Source organism: Heterodontus francisci, chromosome 11, assembly GCF_036365525.1.
Source record: "Heterodontus francisci isolate sHetFra1 chromosome 11, sHetFra1.hap1, whole genome shotgun sequence".
Lineage (NCBI taxonomy): Eukaryota > Metazoa > Chordata > Chondrichthyes > Heterodontiformes > Heterodontidae > Heterodontus > Heterodontus francisci.
Genome location: NC_090381.1, coordinates 22,985,338 through 23,001,953, shown reverse-complemented (window position 1 = coordinate 23,001,953; position 16,616 = coordinate 22,985,338). Strand labels below are relative to the sequence as shown.

Here is a 16,616-nt window from a genome sequence, read left to right as displayed (position 1 = left end):
GATGTAATAGTTTTTAATCGAGTGAAAGGGGGAGGGTGGGACAAAGAGCAAAAGGGAAGGTCTTTATGATTCTGTGATATAGAGTAATAGAATGAAGGAACTAATTGAAGAACATAGTAATGTGTTGAAGTAGTTCACAGAATCACAGAATTGTTACAGCACAGAAGGAGTCCTTTTGGCCCATTGTCTGCACCAGTTCTCTGAATCAGCAATTCACTTCGGGTTCTCTTTTGAATGCTTCAATTGAACCTGCCTCCACCACACTCTAAGGCAGTGCATTCCAGACCTTAACCACTCGCTGCATGAAAAAGTTTTTCCTCATGTTGCTTTTGCTTCCCTTACCCATTACTTTAAATCTTTGCCCTCTCGTTCTTGATCCTTTCACAATCAGGATCAGTTTCTCTGTCGATTCTGTCCAGACCTTTCATAATTTTGAATACCTCTATCAAATCACAGCTCAGCATTCTCGGCAAGGAAAACAGTCCTAACTTCTCCAATCTATCTTCATAACTGAAGTTACTCATGCCTGGAACCATTCCTGAATCTTTTCTGCACTTTCTCCAATGCCCTCACGTCTTTCCTAAAGTGTGGCGCCCAGAACTGGACGCAATGCTCCAACTGAGACCAAATTGAAGCAAAGAATATTAACAACATTGTTAATGAGTTAGATTTAATGCATTGGTTGCACTGAGAACACTACAAGGAGTACGGCATATTTAAACCGGATTCTTTTTTCGGATACGAAGCTTGGAAAAATTGGGCACTTCCAATTTCAACGATCACCACATCATCCACTGAAGGCAAGATGAGCAGTGCGCCTGCGCTCTGGGGGAACTCGGTGCAGGTTGCTGAGTGACGTAGCGGCGGGCCGCGTGCTCATTGCGCGCTGGCGTCAGTTCCGGCGCAGGGAGACTTGTGGAAGATGCAGTGGTAAGGAGACCCGCTGCCTGAGGGCATTGAAACGGCAGCGGTGAAGCGTTACTAGGGCAAAATCAAACCGAGTTGGGCCGCCCTGCGGTAAGTAAGAGTCCCGCAGCTCGCAGCGCTCGGCCTCCACCTCAGTCCCGCACATATTCGGGCAGAATGGCGCAGCGCGATCCGCCTGCCGCCGCCATTTTGCGCACAGAGCCGGGAAAGCCAGGTCAGTCGCGGGGAGGCAAGGGGAGGCCGGAGCGGCCTCCGGTAGGGGAGGGGAGGCCGGGGCGGCCGCGGGGAGGGAAAGGAAGCGGAGGCGGGAGTGGCCGCGGGGAGGGAAGGGGAGTAAGGCCCGACCCCGGGAATGGAGGAAGGTAGGTAGAGGGGGAGGCAGGTAAGTAGATGGAGGCAGGGCCCCCACCCCGGGGAGGGGTGGAGGCAACTAGGTAGGTAGAGGGGGATGGTAGGGCCCGCCCCGGGGGTGGGGGAGGTAGGTAGAGGGGGAGGGCAGTCTGTACTAGTTGAGCAGAAATTTATGGTGGTCGGAAAAAAAATGCAATCGTCACTCAAATGTAATAGAAAACGGTCTAGAATCTGAAAATTAATCGGATTTCAAAAGGGTAGGTCATGCTTGATCAAGTTTATTGAGTTATTTGAAGTAACACTTGATCAAGGAGTCAGTTACTGCAGTAAAAAGGGATGATATCTTAGGTTCCTCAAATGAGGCCATATGGGTAGAATTTAAAAACAAAAAGGGGGCAATCACTTTGGGAGTGTACTACAGGCTTCCAAACAGTCAGGGAGCGATAGAGCAGCAGATATGTAAGCAAATCTGAGAGGGGTAGTAATAGGGGATTTCAACTTCCCCAATATTAACTGGGATAGTCTTTGTGCAAAAGGCTTAACGGAGGTGGAATTCTTAAAGTACATCCAGGAGAGCTTTTTGAGCCGGCATGTAGAAACTCCTGCAAGGTGGGCAGTGGGTGGGTGGGTGTGGGGTGGGGGTTCCTCACCTAATCTTAGGGAATTAAGCTGGACAAGTGGGCGGCGCAGTGGTTAGCACCGCAGCCTCACAGCTCCAGCGACCCGGGTTCGGTTCTGGGTACTGCCTGTGCGGAGTTTGCAAGTTCCCCCTGTGACTGTGTTGGTTTCCGCTTGGTGCTCCAGTTTCTTCCCACAGCCGAAGACTTGCAGGTTGATAGGTAAATTGGCCATTGTAAATTGCCCCTAGTGTAGGTGGGTGGTAGAATGGTGGGGATGTGATAGAAATATGGGGTTAATGTAGGATTAGTATTAGTTTAGATTAGAGATACAGCACTGAAACAGGCCCTTCGGCCCACCGAGTCTGTGCCGACCACCAACCACCCATTTATACTAATCCTACACTAATCCCACATTCCCACCAAACATCCCCACCTGTCCCCATATTTCCCTACCACCTACCTATACTAGTGACAATTTATAATGGCCAATTTACCTATCAACCTGCAAGTCTTTTGGCTTGTGGGAGGAAACCGGAGCACCCGGAGAAAACCCACGCAGACACAGGGAGAACTTGCAAACTCCACACAGGCAGTACCCAGAATCGAACCCGGGTCCCTGGAGTATAAATGGGTGGTTGATGGTCGGCACAGACTCGGTGGGCCGAAGGGCCTGTTTCAGTGCTGTATCTCTTTATGACTCTATGCCTCTAAGTGGTAGTGTCAGGGCAGCATTTCGGGGATAGTGACCGTAATTCTGTAAGATTTAAGGTAATTATGGTAAAGGACAAAGATGGACCAGAAATAAAAGTGCTGAATTGGGGGAAGGCTGATTTCAATACGACGAAGCAGGTTCTGGCCAAAGTGGACTGGGAGCAGTTACTTCTAGGAAAGTGTACATCAGACCAGTGGGAGTCATTCAGAAAGGAAATAGTGAGGGTTCAGAGCCAACATCTTCCCTTCAAGGTGAAGGGTAGGATCAACAAGTCCAGGAAACCCTGGATGTCAACGGATATAGAGGATTGGATAAGGGAAAAAAAGGAGGCTTATGTCAGATTCAGAGCACTGAAAACAGTGGAATTCCTAGAGGAGTATAGAAAGTGTAGGGGGGTACTTAAAGTAATTAGAAGAACTAAGAGGGGGCTTGAAAAAACACTGGTGAGCAAGATAAAGGAAAATCCCAAGGTGTTTTATAAGTATATTAAGGGCAAGAGGATAATCGGAGGAAGAGTAGGGACCAAAGTGGCAATCTGTGTGTGGAGCCAGAGGACGTAGGTGAGGTTTAAAATGATTACTTTTCATCTGTGTTCACTATGGAGAAGGACGATGTAGGTGTAGACATCAGGGAGGGGAATTGTGATATACTTGAACAAATTAGCATTGAAAGGGAGGAGGTTTTAGCAGGTTTAAAAGTGGATAATTCCCCAGCCCAGATGAGATGTATACCAGGTGGTTATGTGAGGCAAGGGAGGAGATTGCAGGGGCTCTGGCACAAGTATTCAAATCCTCTCTGGCCACAGGAGAGGTGTCAGAGGACTGAAGAAAGCGAATGTGGTACCATTATTCAAGAAGGGTAGTAAGGATAAACCAGGTAATTATGGGCCAGTGAGTCTAACATCAGTGGTAGGGTAACTATTGGAAAAAATTGAGGGACAGGATTAATCTCCACTTCAAGAGGCAGGGATTAATCAAAGGATAGTCAGCATGGCTTTGTCGGGGAGATCATGTCTAACAAATTTGATTGAATTTTTCGAGGAGGTGACTAGCTGTGTAGGTGAGGGTAAAGCAGTTGATGTAGTCTACATGGACTTCAGTAAGGCTTTTGATAAGGTTCCGCGTGGCAAATTGGATCCAAAATTGGCTTAGTGGCAGGAGGCAGAGGGACATGGTCAAGGGTTGTTTTTGCGATTGGAAGCCTGTGACCAGTGATGTACCGCAGGGATCAGTGCTGGGACCCTTGCTGTTTGTAGTGCACATTAATGATTTGTACATGAATATAGGAGGTATGATCAGTAAGTTCGCAGATGACACGAAAATTGTGTGGTGTCGTAAATAGTGAGGAGGAAAGCCTTAGATTACAGGACGATATAGATGGGTTAGTAAGATGGGCAGAGCAGTGGCAAATGGAATTTAATCCTGAGAAGTGTGAGTTGATGCATTTTGTGAGGACTAACAAGGCAAGGGAATATACAATGGATGGTAGGACCCTAGGAAATACAGAGGGACCTTGGTGTGCTTGTCCATAGATCACTGAAGGCAGCAGCATAGGTAAATAAGGTGGTTAGGAAGGCATATGGGATACTTGCCTTTTATTAGCTGATGCATACAGTATAAGAGCAGGGAGGTTATGGTGGAGCTGTATAAAATGCTAGTTAGGCCACAGCTGGAGTACTGTGCACAGTTCTGGTCGCCACACTATAGGAAGGATGTGATTGCACTGGAGAGGGTGCAGAGGAGATTCACCAGGATGTTGCCTGGGCTGGAGCATTTCAGTTATGAAGAGAGACTGGATAGGCTAGGGTTGTTTTCCTTAGAGCAGAGATGGCTAAGGGGGACGGACCTGATTGAGGTATACAAAATTGAGGGGCATAGATAGGAAGAAACTTTTTCCCTTTGCGGAGGTGTCAATAACCAGGGGGCATAGATTTAAGATAAGGGGTAGGAGGTTTAGAAGGGATTTGAGGGAAAAAAATTTCACCGAGGGTGGTTGGAATCTAGAACACACTGCCTGAAGGTGTGGTAGAGGCAGAAACCCTCAACATTTAAGCAGTATTTAGATGAGCACTTGAAACGCCGTAGCCTACAAGACTATGGGCCAAGTGCTGGAAAATGGGATTAGAATAGCTACATGCTTGGTGGCCGGCACGGACACGATGGGCCTGTTTCTGTGCTGTATATCTGTGACTCTAAAGTAGATAACAGGTAATTTAGCAGATGTAATGTATTTAGATTTTCTCAAGTCATACATAGGAGCAGAAGTAGACCATTCATCCCTTTGTGCCTGCTCCGCCATTCTAGATCATGGCTGATCGTCTACCTCAACGCCATATTCCCGCATTATCCCCATATCCTTTGTCATTAGCAATTAAAAATCTCTCAATCTCTGTCTTGAACTTACTCAGTGACTGAGCTTCCGCCACCCTCTGAGGCAGAGAATTCCAAAGATTCACCACCCTCTGAGTGAAGAAGTTCCTCCTCATCTCAATTCTAAATGGCTTGCCCTTTATTCTGCGATTGTGTCCCCCGGTTCTCGACCCCACAGCAGGGGAAGCATCCTTTCTGCATCTACCCTGTCTGTCCCTTTAAGAATTTTTAAGTTTTTGAGATCGTGTCTCATTCTTCTAAACTCCAGAGAATATAGGCCCAGTCTCCTCAATCTCTCCTCATAGGACAGTCCCACCATCCCAGGAATCAGTCTGGTGAACCTCCACTGCACTCCCTCTATGGCAAGTATATCCTTCCTCAGGTAAGGGAACCAGAACTGCACAGTATTCCAAGTGTGGCATCAACAATGCTCTATACGATAGAAGCAAGACTGCTTTGCTCCTGTACTCAAATCCTCTTCTAATAAAGGCGAACATGCTGTTTGCCTTCCTAATTGCTTGCTGCACCTGCAGGCCAGCTTTCAGTAACTTATGAACAAGGAGACCTAGGTCCCTTTGGACAGCAATACTTCCTGCTCTCTCACCATTTAAGAAATACTCTGCACCTCTGTTCCTCCTACCAAAGTGGATAACCTCCACAGTTGTCCACACATTCCATCTGCCATGTTCTTGCCCACTCACTTAGCCTGTCCAAATCCTTTTGAAGCCTCTTTGCATCCTCTTCGCAACTCTCAGTCTTGTCATTCGCAAACTTGGAAATATTACAATTGGTCCTCACACCTAAATCATTGATATAGATTGTGAACAGCTGAGGCTCAAGCACTGATCCTTGCAGTACCCCACTGGTCACAGCCTGCCAACCTGAGAATGACCCATTTATTCCTACTCTTGTTTTCTACCTGTTACCCAATCCATGCTTGATAATTACCTCCAATCCCATGTGCTGTAATTTTGCTTCGTAACCTCCTACATGGAACTTTATCAAAAACCTTCTGAAAGTACAAACACAACATCCACTGGTTCCCCTTGGCCACTCTGCTTGCAACATCCTCAAAAAGCTCTTAAGTTTGTCAGGCATGATTTCCCCTTCATAAATCCATGTTGACTCTGTCCAGTCAGACTGTGATTTTCTAAGTGTCCAGTAATTGCATCCTTTATAAAAAAAAATTCTGGTATTTTCCCTACTACCAGCTGTCAGGCTAACAGGTCTGTAGTTCCCCGTTTTCTCTCTTCCTCCTTTCTTAAACAGTGGGGTGACATTTGCAACCTTCCAATCTGCAGGCACCATTGCAGAATTTATAGAATTTTGAAAGATGATCAATGCATCCACTACCTCAGTAGCCATCTCTTTCAACACTCTAGGGTGAAGATCATTGGGTCCCAGGGATTTGTCAACTTTCAGTCCCATTAATTTCTCCAATACTACTTTTTTACTAATCCTAATTTCTTCCAGTTCCGTATTCCCACTAGACTTTTGGATATCAATTATTTCAGGGAGACTTCTTGTATCTTCCTCTGAAGATAGACACACAGCAATTAATTAGCTTCTCTGCCATTTCTCTTATTTCCCTTTATAAATTCGCCTGTCTCTGCCTATAGTGGGCCCACATTTGTCTTTGCCAAATTTTTCCTTTTGAATACCTATAAAAGTTTCTACAATCTGTATTTATATTTCTTGCTAGTTTACATTGGTATTCTATTCTCTCTCTCTATTAGTTTCTTGGTCCTCCTTTGCTGGATTCTAAAATTCACCATTTCTCCAGTTTACGACTTTTTTGGCAACTTTATAAGCCCCCCCCCTCTTTGGATCTAATACTATTTTTAACTTTCTTTGTTAGCCGCAGCTGACTTGCTTTCCCGATTGGGTTCTTTTGTCTTAAAGAAATGTATGTTTTTTTGAAAACCATGCATTAAGTCTTTAAATACTAGCCATAGCCTATCTGTGTTAAACCTTTTAGTGTATTTTTCAAATCCTTCATGGCCATTGTGCTCCTCATACCTTCATGGTTGCCCTTATTTAGATTTAAGACCCTAGTTTCGGATTAAACTACATCTTTTTCAAGTGGAATGGAAAATTCTATCATACTATGATCACTTTTCCCTAAAGGTTCTTTTACCAATAGATTATTAATTAGTCGTTTCTCATTGCATAATATTAGATCCAAAATAGCCTGTTCTCTAGGTGGTTCCTAAACATATTGCTCCAGAAAACCATCTTGGACACATTCCACAAATTCTTCCACAGCATTGGTGCTCATTAGATTAACCCAGTCTATATGTAGATTGACTGCAACAACTACCGTGGAATCTCCCTGCTCAGCATAGTGGGGTAAGTCTTCGCTCGAGTCACTTTAAATAGGCTGCAGAAGCTGGCTGAGCGGGTCTATCCTGAGGCACAGTGTGGCTTTCGAGCAGAGAGATCCACCATTGACATGCAGTTCTCCCTTCGCCAGCTACAGGAGAAATGCTGTGAACAACAGATGCCCCTCTATGTTGCTTTCATTGATCTCACCAAAGCCTTTGACCTCGTCAGCAGAAGTGGTCTCTTCAGACTACTAGAAAAGATTGGATGCCCACCAAAGCTAATAAGTATCATCACCTCATTCCATGACAATATTAAAGGCACAATTCAGCATAGCGGTGCCTCATCAGACCCCTTTCCAATCCTGAGTGGCGTGAAACAGGGCTGTGTTCTTGCACCTACACTGTTTGGGATCATCTTCTCCTTGCTGCTCTCACATGCATTTAAGTCCTCAGAAGAAGGAATTTTCCTCCACACAAGATCAGATGGCAGGTTGTTCAACCTTGCCCGTCTAAAAGCGAAGACCAAAGTACGGAAAATCCTCATCAGGGAACTCCTCTTTGCTGACGATGCTGCATTAACATCTCACACTGAAGAGTGTCTGCAGAGACTCATTGACAGGTTTGCGGCTGCCTGCAATGAATTTGGCCTAACCATCAGCCTCAAGAAAACGAACGTCATGGGACAGGACATCAGAAATGCCCCATCTATCAATATCGGCGACCACACTCTCGAAGTGGTTCAAGAGTTCACCTACCTAGGCTTAACTATCACCAGTAACCTGTCTCTCGATGCAGAATTAAACAAGAGCATGGGAAAGGCTTCCTCTGCTATGTCCAGACTGGCCAAGAGAGTGTGGGAAAATGGCGCACTGACACAGAACACAAAAGTCCAAGTGTATCAAGCCTGTGTCCTCAGTACCTTGCTCTACGGCAGCGAGGCCTGGACAACGTACGTCAGCCAAGAGCGACGTCTCAATTCATTCCATCTTCGCTGCCTCTAGAGAATCCTTGGCATCAGGTGGCAGGACCGTACTATCAACACAGAAGTCCTCGAGGCTGCCAACATCCCCAGCATATACACCCTATTAAGCCAGCGGCGCCTGAGATGGCTTGGCCATGTGAGCCACATGGAAGATGGCAGGATCCCCAAGGGCACATTGTACTGTGAGCTCGTCACTGGTACCAGACCCACCGGCCGATCCATGGCTCCGCTTTAAAGACGTCTGCAAATGCGACATGAAGTCCTGTGACGTTGATCACAAGTCGTGGGAGTCAGTTGCCAGCGATCGCCAGAGCTGGCGGGCAACCATAAAGGCGGGGCTAAAGAGTGGCGAGTCGAAGAGACTTGGCAGGAAAAAAGACAAGCGCAAGGAGAGAACCAACTGTGTAACAGTCCCGACAACCAATTTTATCTGCAGCACCTGTGGAAGAGTCTGTCACTCTAGAATTGGCCTTTATAGCCACTCCAGGCGCTGCTGCACAAACCACTGACCACCTCCAGGCGCTTACCCATTGTATCTCAAGACAAGGAGGCCAATGAAGATGGAGATTGAAGCCATCCATGTTTACTGCATTGCCCTTGCTGTGTGCACTTCTAATTTCCCGGTTTGTAACATGCCTTACATTACCACTACTGTTTGGCCTGTAAACCAATCCTACCAATAATTGTTGCACCTTGCTGTTTTTTACCTTCACCCGAACAGATTCTACATCCTGTTCTACTGATTGAAGATCCTCTCTCTCAAATGCACTGATCCCATCCCTTCTTATCAGCACTACCCTCCTTTTCTTTTTTGCCGGTCCTTCCTAAGGGTGGCGCAGTGGTTAGCACTGCAGCCTCACAGCTCTAGGGACCCGGGTTCGATTCTGGGTACTGCCTGTGCGGAGTTTGCAAGTTCTCCCTGTGTCTGCGTGGGTTTCCTCCGGGTGCTCCGGTTTCCTCCCACATGCCAAAGACTTGCAGGTTGATAGGTTAATTGGCCATTATAAATTGCCCTTAGTATAGGTAGGTGGTAGGGAAATATATAGGGACAGGTGGGGATGTGGTAGGAATATGGGATTAGTGCAGGATTAGTATAAATGGGTGGTTGATGGTCGACACAGACTCGGTGGGCCGAAGGGCCTGTTTCAGTGCTGTATCTCTAAACTAAAACTAAATGTCGAATATCCTTTAATATTCAGTTCCCAGTCTTGGTCACCCTGCAGCCACGTCTCTGTAATGGCAGTTAAATCATATCCGTTTACTACTTCTTGCGCCATCAACTCACCTACCTTGTTGCGAATGCTGCATGCATTCAGATCAAGTGCCTTTTAATTCTGCCTTTTTAACACTATTTTGTATTTTGACCCTGGTTGGTTCTAGCATTTGTTTCTGCTGCTCTCCACTTGCATTCACACCTTTTCTACTTCCCATAACCAGCTTTGTTTTTCTCATACGAATTCCTTTGCAGGTTCCCAACCCCCTGACAAGCTAGTTTAAACCCTCCCCAATAGCACTAGCAAATCTCCCCATGATGGTGTTAGTCCCGGTCCTGTTAATGTGTAACGCATCCATGTTGTACAGGTCTCAATGCCCCAGGAATCTACCTCCCTCCTACACCATACATAGCCGACTCAAGACTAAGGATAGAACGTGTGGAGTCAGGGCACAAGAAACAGAATGGATGGCAAGCTGGATACAAAACAGAAAACGGTGTAGGGATTAATGGTAGTTATTCAATGGTTGAAAGTGGGAAATGGTGTTTCACAAGGATTGGTTCTGAGCCACCGTTCACTATTTACATAAACTATTTGGAATCGGGAATCAAAGTATAACTCCAAAATTTGTGCGCATCACCAAATTGCGGGGTGTAGTTAATGCTGAGGAAGATTGCAACGCAATATAGGGCGAGAGTAATAATCATAGAATCATAAAATGTTAACAGCAAAGAAGGTGACCTTTCGGCCTGTTGTATCTGGCTCTCTAAGAGCTATTCCATCTAGTCTCACTGCCCTGTCTTTTCCCTGTAGCCCTGCAAATTCTTTCTCCAAGTGCTTATCAAGTTCCTTTTTGAAAGCCACAATTGAATCTTCCTCCACCACACTCTCAGGTTGTGCATTCCAGATTCTAACCACTTACTGCATTCAAAAGGTTTTTCCTTGTGTTGTTTCTGGTTCTTTTGCCAATCTCCTTAAATCGGTGTCCTCTGGTTCTTGATGCTTTTGCCAATCAGAACTGTTTCTCCCTATCTACTCTAACTAGACCTCCTCCATGATTTTGTACACCTCTATCAAATCTTCTATAAGTAGAACAGCCCCAGCTTTGCCAATCTATCCGCGTAACTGTCTCATCCCTGGAATCATTCTTGTAAATCTTTTTTCTGCGCCCTCTCTAATGCCTTCACATCCTTTCTAAAGTGTGGTGCCCAGAATTGGACACAATACTCCAGCTGAGGCTGAACCAGTGTTTTATAAAGGTTTACTATAGCTTCCTTGCTTTTGTATTCTATGCCTTTATAAATTCCGTATGCTTTTTTTAACCCCCTTTGTGAACCTGCCCTGCCACTTTCAACAATTAATGCACATATACCCTCAGCTCCTGCACCATCTTTAGAATTGTATCCTTTATTTTATATTGCCTTTGCTTGTTCCTACCAAAATGTATCACTTCACACTTCTCTGCATTAAATTTTGACTGCTATATGTCCGTCCATTCCATCAGCCTGTCTGTCCTTTTGAAATCTATCAATATCTTCTGGCAGTTCACAATACTTCCAAGTTTTTTTGTGATCTGCAAAATTTGAAATTGTGCCCTGTACACTCAAGTCTAGGTAATTAATATAGATCAAGAAAAGCAGTGGTCCTAATACTGACACCTTGCAGAATAAGGCTGTAAAGAGATGCAGTTCAATATGTATAAGTAAGTGGTGCGGGAGGCCATATACTCTGAGGAAACCTAGAGCCTAGCTGGGGTAGAAGCGCGTAGGAATCTAGGGATGACCTATGTTATGAAAGTGCCTCTCTATTTTGTTAAATATATTTTTTGAGGATTCATTTTTGAAAGATTGCAGAAATATTAAATTTTGGGGTTTTCAAAGGGGGTCATGTAAAGGCCACTTGACTTTGAAAAACAGTCCCTGGAAATGTTTTTTAAAAGGGGCACTGAGCGGTCTTGTGAGGAAAACTAGCCTTTCTGGGAAACCACCTGACTTACAGTTTATTAAAGAAAGAACTTTGGACACCTGGAGAAGTTATTTACAAAGAAGTGAGGGGTCAAAATTGGTGGAGGTCAAAAGGTTGATCTCCTGTTGTCTGTTTCGCTTTTGAATTGTTTTGAGTTGGGGTTGAACTGTATAAAAAGGAAGAGAACTTCCAAGGAGAGAAGAGAATTCCCAAGGAAAGAGAGAAGACCACAACCCAGCTCAGCTTCCAGCACCTCACTGAAAGACCCTGAGAAGTCCACTATGCCAACTCATCTCTTCTGTCTTTGAAGCAGAGTCTGCTAAATTAATTCTCAACGCCGCCTGAAAAGAACTGTTCTAAAAGATCCCAGAGCCTCGCCTATATATACTTGGAGGCTAGACTGTGCGCCATTTTTGGAACAGAACAGATTTCATCATCTTTTGCTTCAAGAGTGAGCAAGTATTCAGCCCAGGTTGCTTTATGTTTGTCTGTGATAGAGCTTTAAAAACAAAAATCTTTTTATTTTTCCAGTTAACCTGTGTGAGTGTGAGGGGTTAAGGTAAAAAAGGAACTTTAATATTTCAATCTGTGTTTATGCTTTACTTCATTACTGGTTAAGACTTGTTTTATAATCTGATAATTTTGTTTATTAAAGAAATCTGGTTGCTGTGTTTTATTCTGGGATAAAAATAGAGTCTATGATTGACTATCGGTAAGTGGGAAAAAATGTAAATGTATGTTGTGACCCGTGGAGAAGTGGGACTAGAATAAACAGTGCACGTCTCGATTGTAACACCTATTAGAGGTCTTAAATTATGAAGGGATTTGATGGACGAGGTGAAGATATGCAGAGTGCAAAAATAAGAGCCATAAATGAGAGTTGCTAATAAATCCAGTATGTTCAGGAGCACTGTCTTTACCCAGAGTGTGGTGGAGCTCGCTACCACACAGACTACTTTCAGGAGGACACAGGAACAAAGGGATCTAGGATTACAGATTCACATTAAAAGCAGTAGTGTGTATTAACTAAGCCATAAAAATGTAAACACAACACTGGGGTTCATGTGTACTGGAATGGAATTGCAAAACAGAGGTTAGATTAATCTTGTATAGAATGACAGCTTGTATTTCATATAGCACCTTTTAATATCAGAAAACATCCCACAGCGCTTCAATAGTGTTAACAAACAAGACTTGGCAGTGATCTACATAAGGAGATAGTACAACAGATGATCAAAAGCTTGGTAAAAGATGTAGGTTTTAAGGAGTGTCTTAAAGGAGAAAAGATAGGTGGAGAGTTTTACCGAGCAAATTACAGAGCTTGGGGCCTAGACAGTGGTGGTGCGATTAAAATCGGGAATGTGCAAGAGGCCAGAATTGGAGGAGTGCACAGATCTCGGAGGGTTGTGTGGCTGGAGAGGTTTGTAGAAATAGAGAGGGCTGAGGCTACGAGGGATTTGAAAATGAGGATGAGAATTTTAAAATTGAGGCATATTGGACAGGGAGCCTCTTTAGATCAGCGAGAACCGGGGTGATGGGTGAACAGAGCTTGGAGTGAGTTGAGACACAGGCAGCTGGTTTTTGGATAAGCTTAAGTTTATGGGGGGTGGAAGATGGGAGGCTGGCCAGGAGAGTGTTTCACAAGCAGGTGAGCTGAGGCAGGGCTGGAGTCAGGCAATGTTATGGAGTTAGAAGTAGTTGGTATTTGGCGATGGAGTTGAGGTCAGAAGCTCATCTCTGGGTCAAATATGACACCATTTGTGAACGGTCTGGTTCAGCCTCAGGCTATTGCCACAGAGAAGGATGCAGTCAATGGTTAAGGGAGCAGTGTTTGTGGTGTAGACTAAAGACGATGGTTTCTGTCTTAATATTGGGGGGAAATTTATACTCCTCCAGTACTGGATGGTGGGCAAACAGTGTGACAGATACAGTGGTAGATGGTAATGTGACAGAGCTGGGTGTCATAAGTCTAGATGTGGAACGTGACATGTTTTCTGATGTAGCTGAGGGGAAGCATGTCCATAAGAAATAAGAGGGCCTCCAATTAAATATTAGGAAGACTGAAACCATTATCTTTGATCCCCACTGCAAACTCCATTCTTCCTGACAACTGTCCGAGGCTGAACTGTACTCTTCGCGGCCTCGGCATTCTTTTTGACCCAGTCTTGAACTTAGAGTCATAAAGTTATAGAGCACAGAAATAGGCCCTTCGGCCCACCTTGTCCGCACCAGCCATCAAGCACCTATCTATTCTAATCCCATCTTCCAGCACTTGGCCTGTAGCCTTGTATGCTATGGTGTTTCAAGTGCCTCTAAACCCCCTGCCCCTTACCTTAAATCTATGCCACCTGGTTAGTGACACCTCCGCCAGGGAAAAGAGCTTCTTCCTATCTATGCTACTATCTACCCGATAATTTTGTATACCTCAATCAGGTCCCCCCTCGGCCTTTTCTGCTCTGAATGACTGAGCTAGAGTGAATAGCCTGGGAGGAGGATTGAGTTATTGGCAGTGATGTGTAGTTTTTTTTCGGGTAAACTAAGACTTCTGTATTTCTGCTGTACAATCAGAAGAAATTCTGGCTCATCCATAGCTTAAGACAGGCAGTCTGACATTATGGAGATGGTTGTGGGGTAGAGGGAAGTGGTAGAGAGGAAAAGATAGGTGTTGTACACATGGAATTTGATGTCATATTGGGGCTGCAGAGGTGATGCTGCAGGTGGGAGGAAGAGGAGCCAATTGCTTGAGATGCATTGCCTGATTTGTGTAGTAGGACTGAAGTCCATGCAAGGGCAGTCCCACTGATTTCACATGGTAGTGCTTCATAAATCTTGAAGCACATGAATAATGAGCTCTGGACAATGCATATATTTAAAGGGAAGAGAAGCTACAAAATTGTCTAAATATCTTGGAGATGTGGTTCCACTTAAAGTGCTATTGTTAGATGTGATGGATTTTGTATCATACTAACATTTGTTACCAATTATTTCTCTCCATCATAATTGTCATTGTTTTCTATTTCAAATGAGTACTGAAAAGTTTAAGTTACAAGAAGATTTTGGAATAAAAGCATTTCTTAGCTGCTGACAATATGAAGGGTGTAATAGATGCCATCTTCTGCATGTCTGAAGATTGGCATTACAGACCCTTGCAGGTTCCCAAAAACTCTGGTTTTTTTTGAATTTCTGATCTACATAGTATGTCCAGCATGCACAGAGGTCATTTGGTCCAACTGGCTCTAAGCTGGTGTTTATGCTGCATGTAGACCTCCTCCCACCTCTCTGTTTCACCCTATCATTATATTCTATTGCTTTCTCCCTCATCCACTTACCTCTTAAAGGCATCTGCTGTTTGCCTCAAATACTTCTAGCAAGTTCCGCATTATAGCCACTCTCTCTGGGTAAAGAAATTTCTCCTGAATTCTGTAATGGATTTAATGGTTACTCTGAAATTTTTACCCTCTAGTCCCTTGCGAGTAGGAACATCTGTGTCCACCTTATTGAACCCCTTAATTTTAAAGACCTCTTTTAGGGCACCTCTAAATCGCTACTCCATTTAGACTGTTATTTTCCAAGGAGTAGGTGATCTGTCTTTGTCCAGCCAAAATGTAGTATTCTGTTATGTGTCCTATGCACTGTCAAACAACTGATGCCATCACTTCTTTTGCTTTTGCTAACTCTATTTTGTCAGGTTCTCCAGTCCTCTGCTGAAATTGAGTTCCCTTTCCCTTAAGATGTGGCCTCATAAGGTATTTCCACTGGTTGCTGATTTTGATTTGGTTTGATTCTACTAGACTTGTTAGTTGAATCCTCTACAGTGGCGCAGTGGTTAGCACCGCAGCCTCACAGCTCCAGCGACCCGGGTTCAATTCTGGGTACTGCCTGTGTGGAGTTTGCAAGTTCTCCCTGTATCTGCGTGGGTTTTCTCCGGGTGCTCTGGTTTCCTCCCACAAGCCAAAAGACTTGCAGGTTGGTAGGTAAATTGCTCATTATAAATTGCCACTAGTATAGGTAGGGAAATATAGGGCAGGTGGGGATGTTTGGTAGGAATATGGGATTAGTGTAGGATTAGTATAAATGGGTGATTGATGGTCGGCACAGACTCGGTGGGCCGACGGGCCTGTTTCAGTGCTGTATCGCTAAACTAAAACTAAACTAAACATTGCTATTTAGGGATTGTTTTTGAAACAAACTAACTCTAACGGGAGAAAAATGCATTTATCCCCCAGAGTAAAATTAACCTCTGAATCATGGCAGAAAAATTTTATTTGATAGACTGCAACAAAATGTGTGGCACTTGTCAAGTCCCATGGATTTAACTTGTCTGTGAACACAAGCCAACCCCATATGGTCAGTGGTTACCAGGGGTCAGTTGCAGTGCTCAGCTTGACTCTGCAGCTGTGCACCAACTTGTTGGAAGAAATTACCCCAAGGCCAAAAAGTAATTCCACCTGATAAGAGAGAAAATAAATACAGCACCAGAGTGGGCAGGTCCCACTTGCTGAGGAAGATTACTGATGCGCCTTGAGAGCCGGATTCCCGTCACTGTAGAATTACCAACACGCGGCCCTTGCAGGAAGATTATTATGTTGGTGTGTGTGATGGTGCTGTTCCCAGTTGTTATCCCCAGCCTCTCTTAGTTACAAATGCTGCTCAACAGCTTTGGGCTATTGCAGCTACCTCCTGTCATCCATTTGCGGTCATTAAAACTCTGCTGCCTGTGTCCTAACTGGCACAAAGTCCCATTCAGCATTGTACACGCTGACCTGCACTGGCTCCCAGTTAAGCAATGCCTTAATTTTAAAATTCTTGTCCTTTGTTTTCAAATCCCTTCACGGCCTTGCCCCTCCCTATCACTGTAATCTCCTCCAGCCCGACAATCCTCCAAGATATCTGCGCACATTTAATTCTGACCTCTTGATCATCTTTGATTTTAATTGCATTGTCATGAGTGGCTGTGCCTTCAGCTTCTAAGGCCCTAAGCTCTGGAACACTTTCCCTCACCTCTCTGCCTCTCTCCCACTTTCCTCCTTTAAGATGCTCCTTAAAACCTATCTTTTTAAGCTTTTGGCCATGTGCCCTAATATCATCTCTTATGTGGATCAATGTCAAGTTTTGCTTTATAGTGTTCTTGAGAAGCACCTTGGGATGTTCT

At 44.5% G+C, this 16,616-nt stretch overlaps 1 protein-coding gene across 2 annotated transcripts in view; it reads left to right on the top strand.

Annotated features, from left to right (window-relative positions):
- Positions 1-894: 894 nt before the first annotated feature.
- wdr33 (WD repeat domain 33) overlaps positions 895-16,616 on the top strand; it is a 139,245-nt gene continuing 123,523 nt past the window's right edge. For both annotated transcript variants that reach the window (XM_068041816.1, XM_068041815.1), the window contains exon 1: positions 895-1,017. The gene's annotated coding sequence lies outside the window, so the exon portion shown is untranslated. The remainder of the gene's footprint in view (positions 1,018-16,616) is intronic.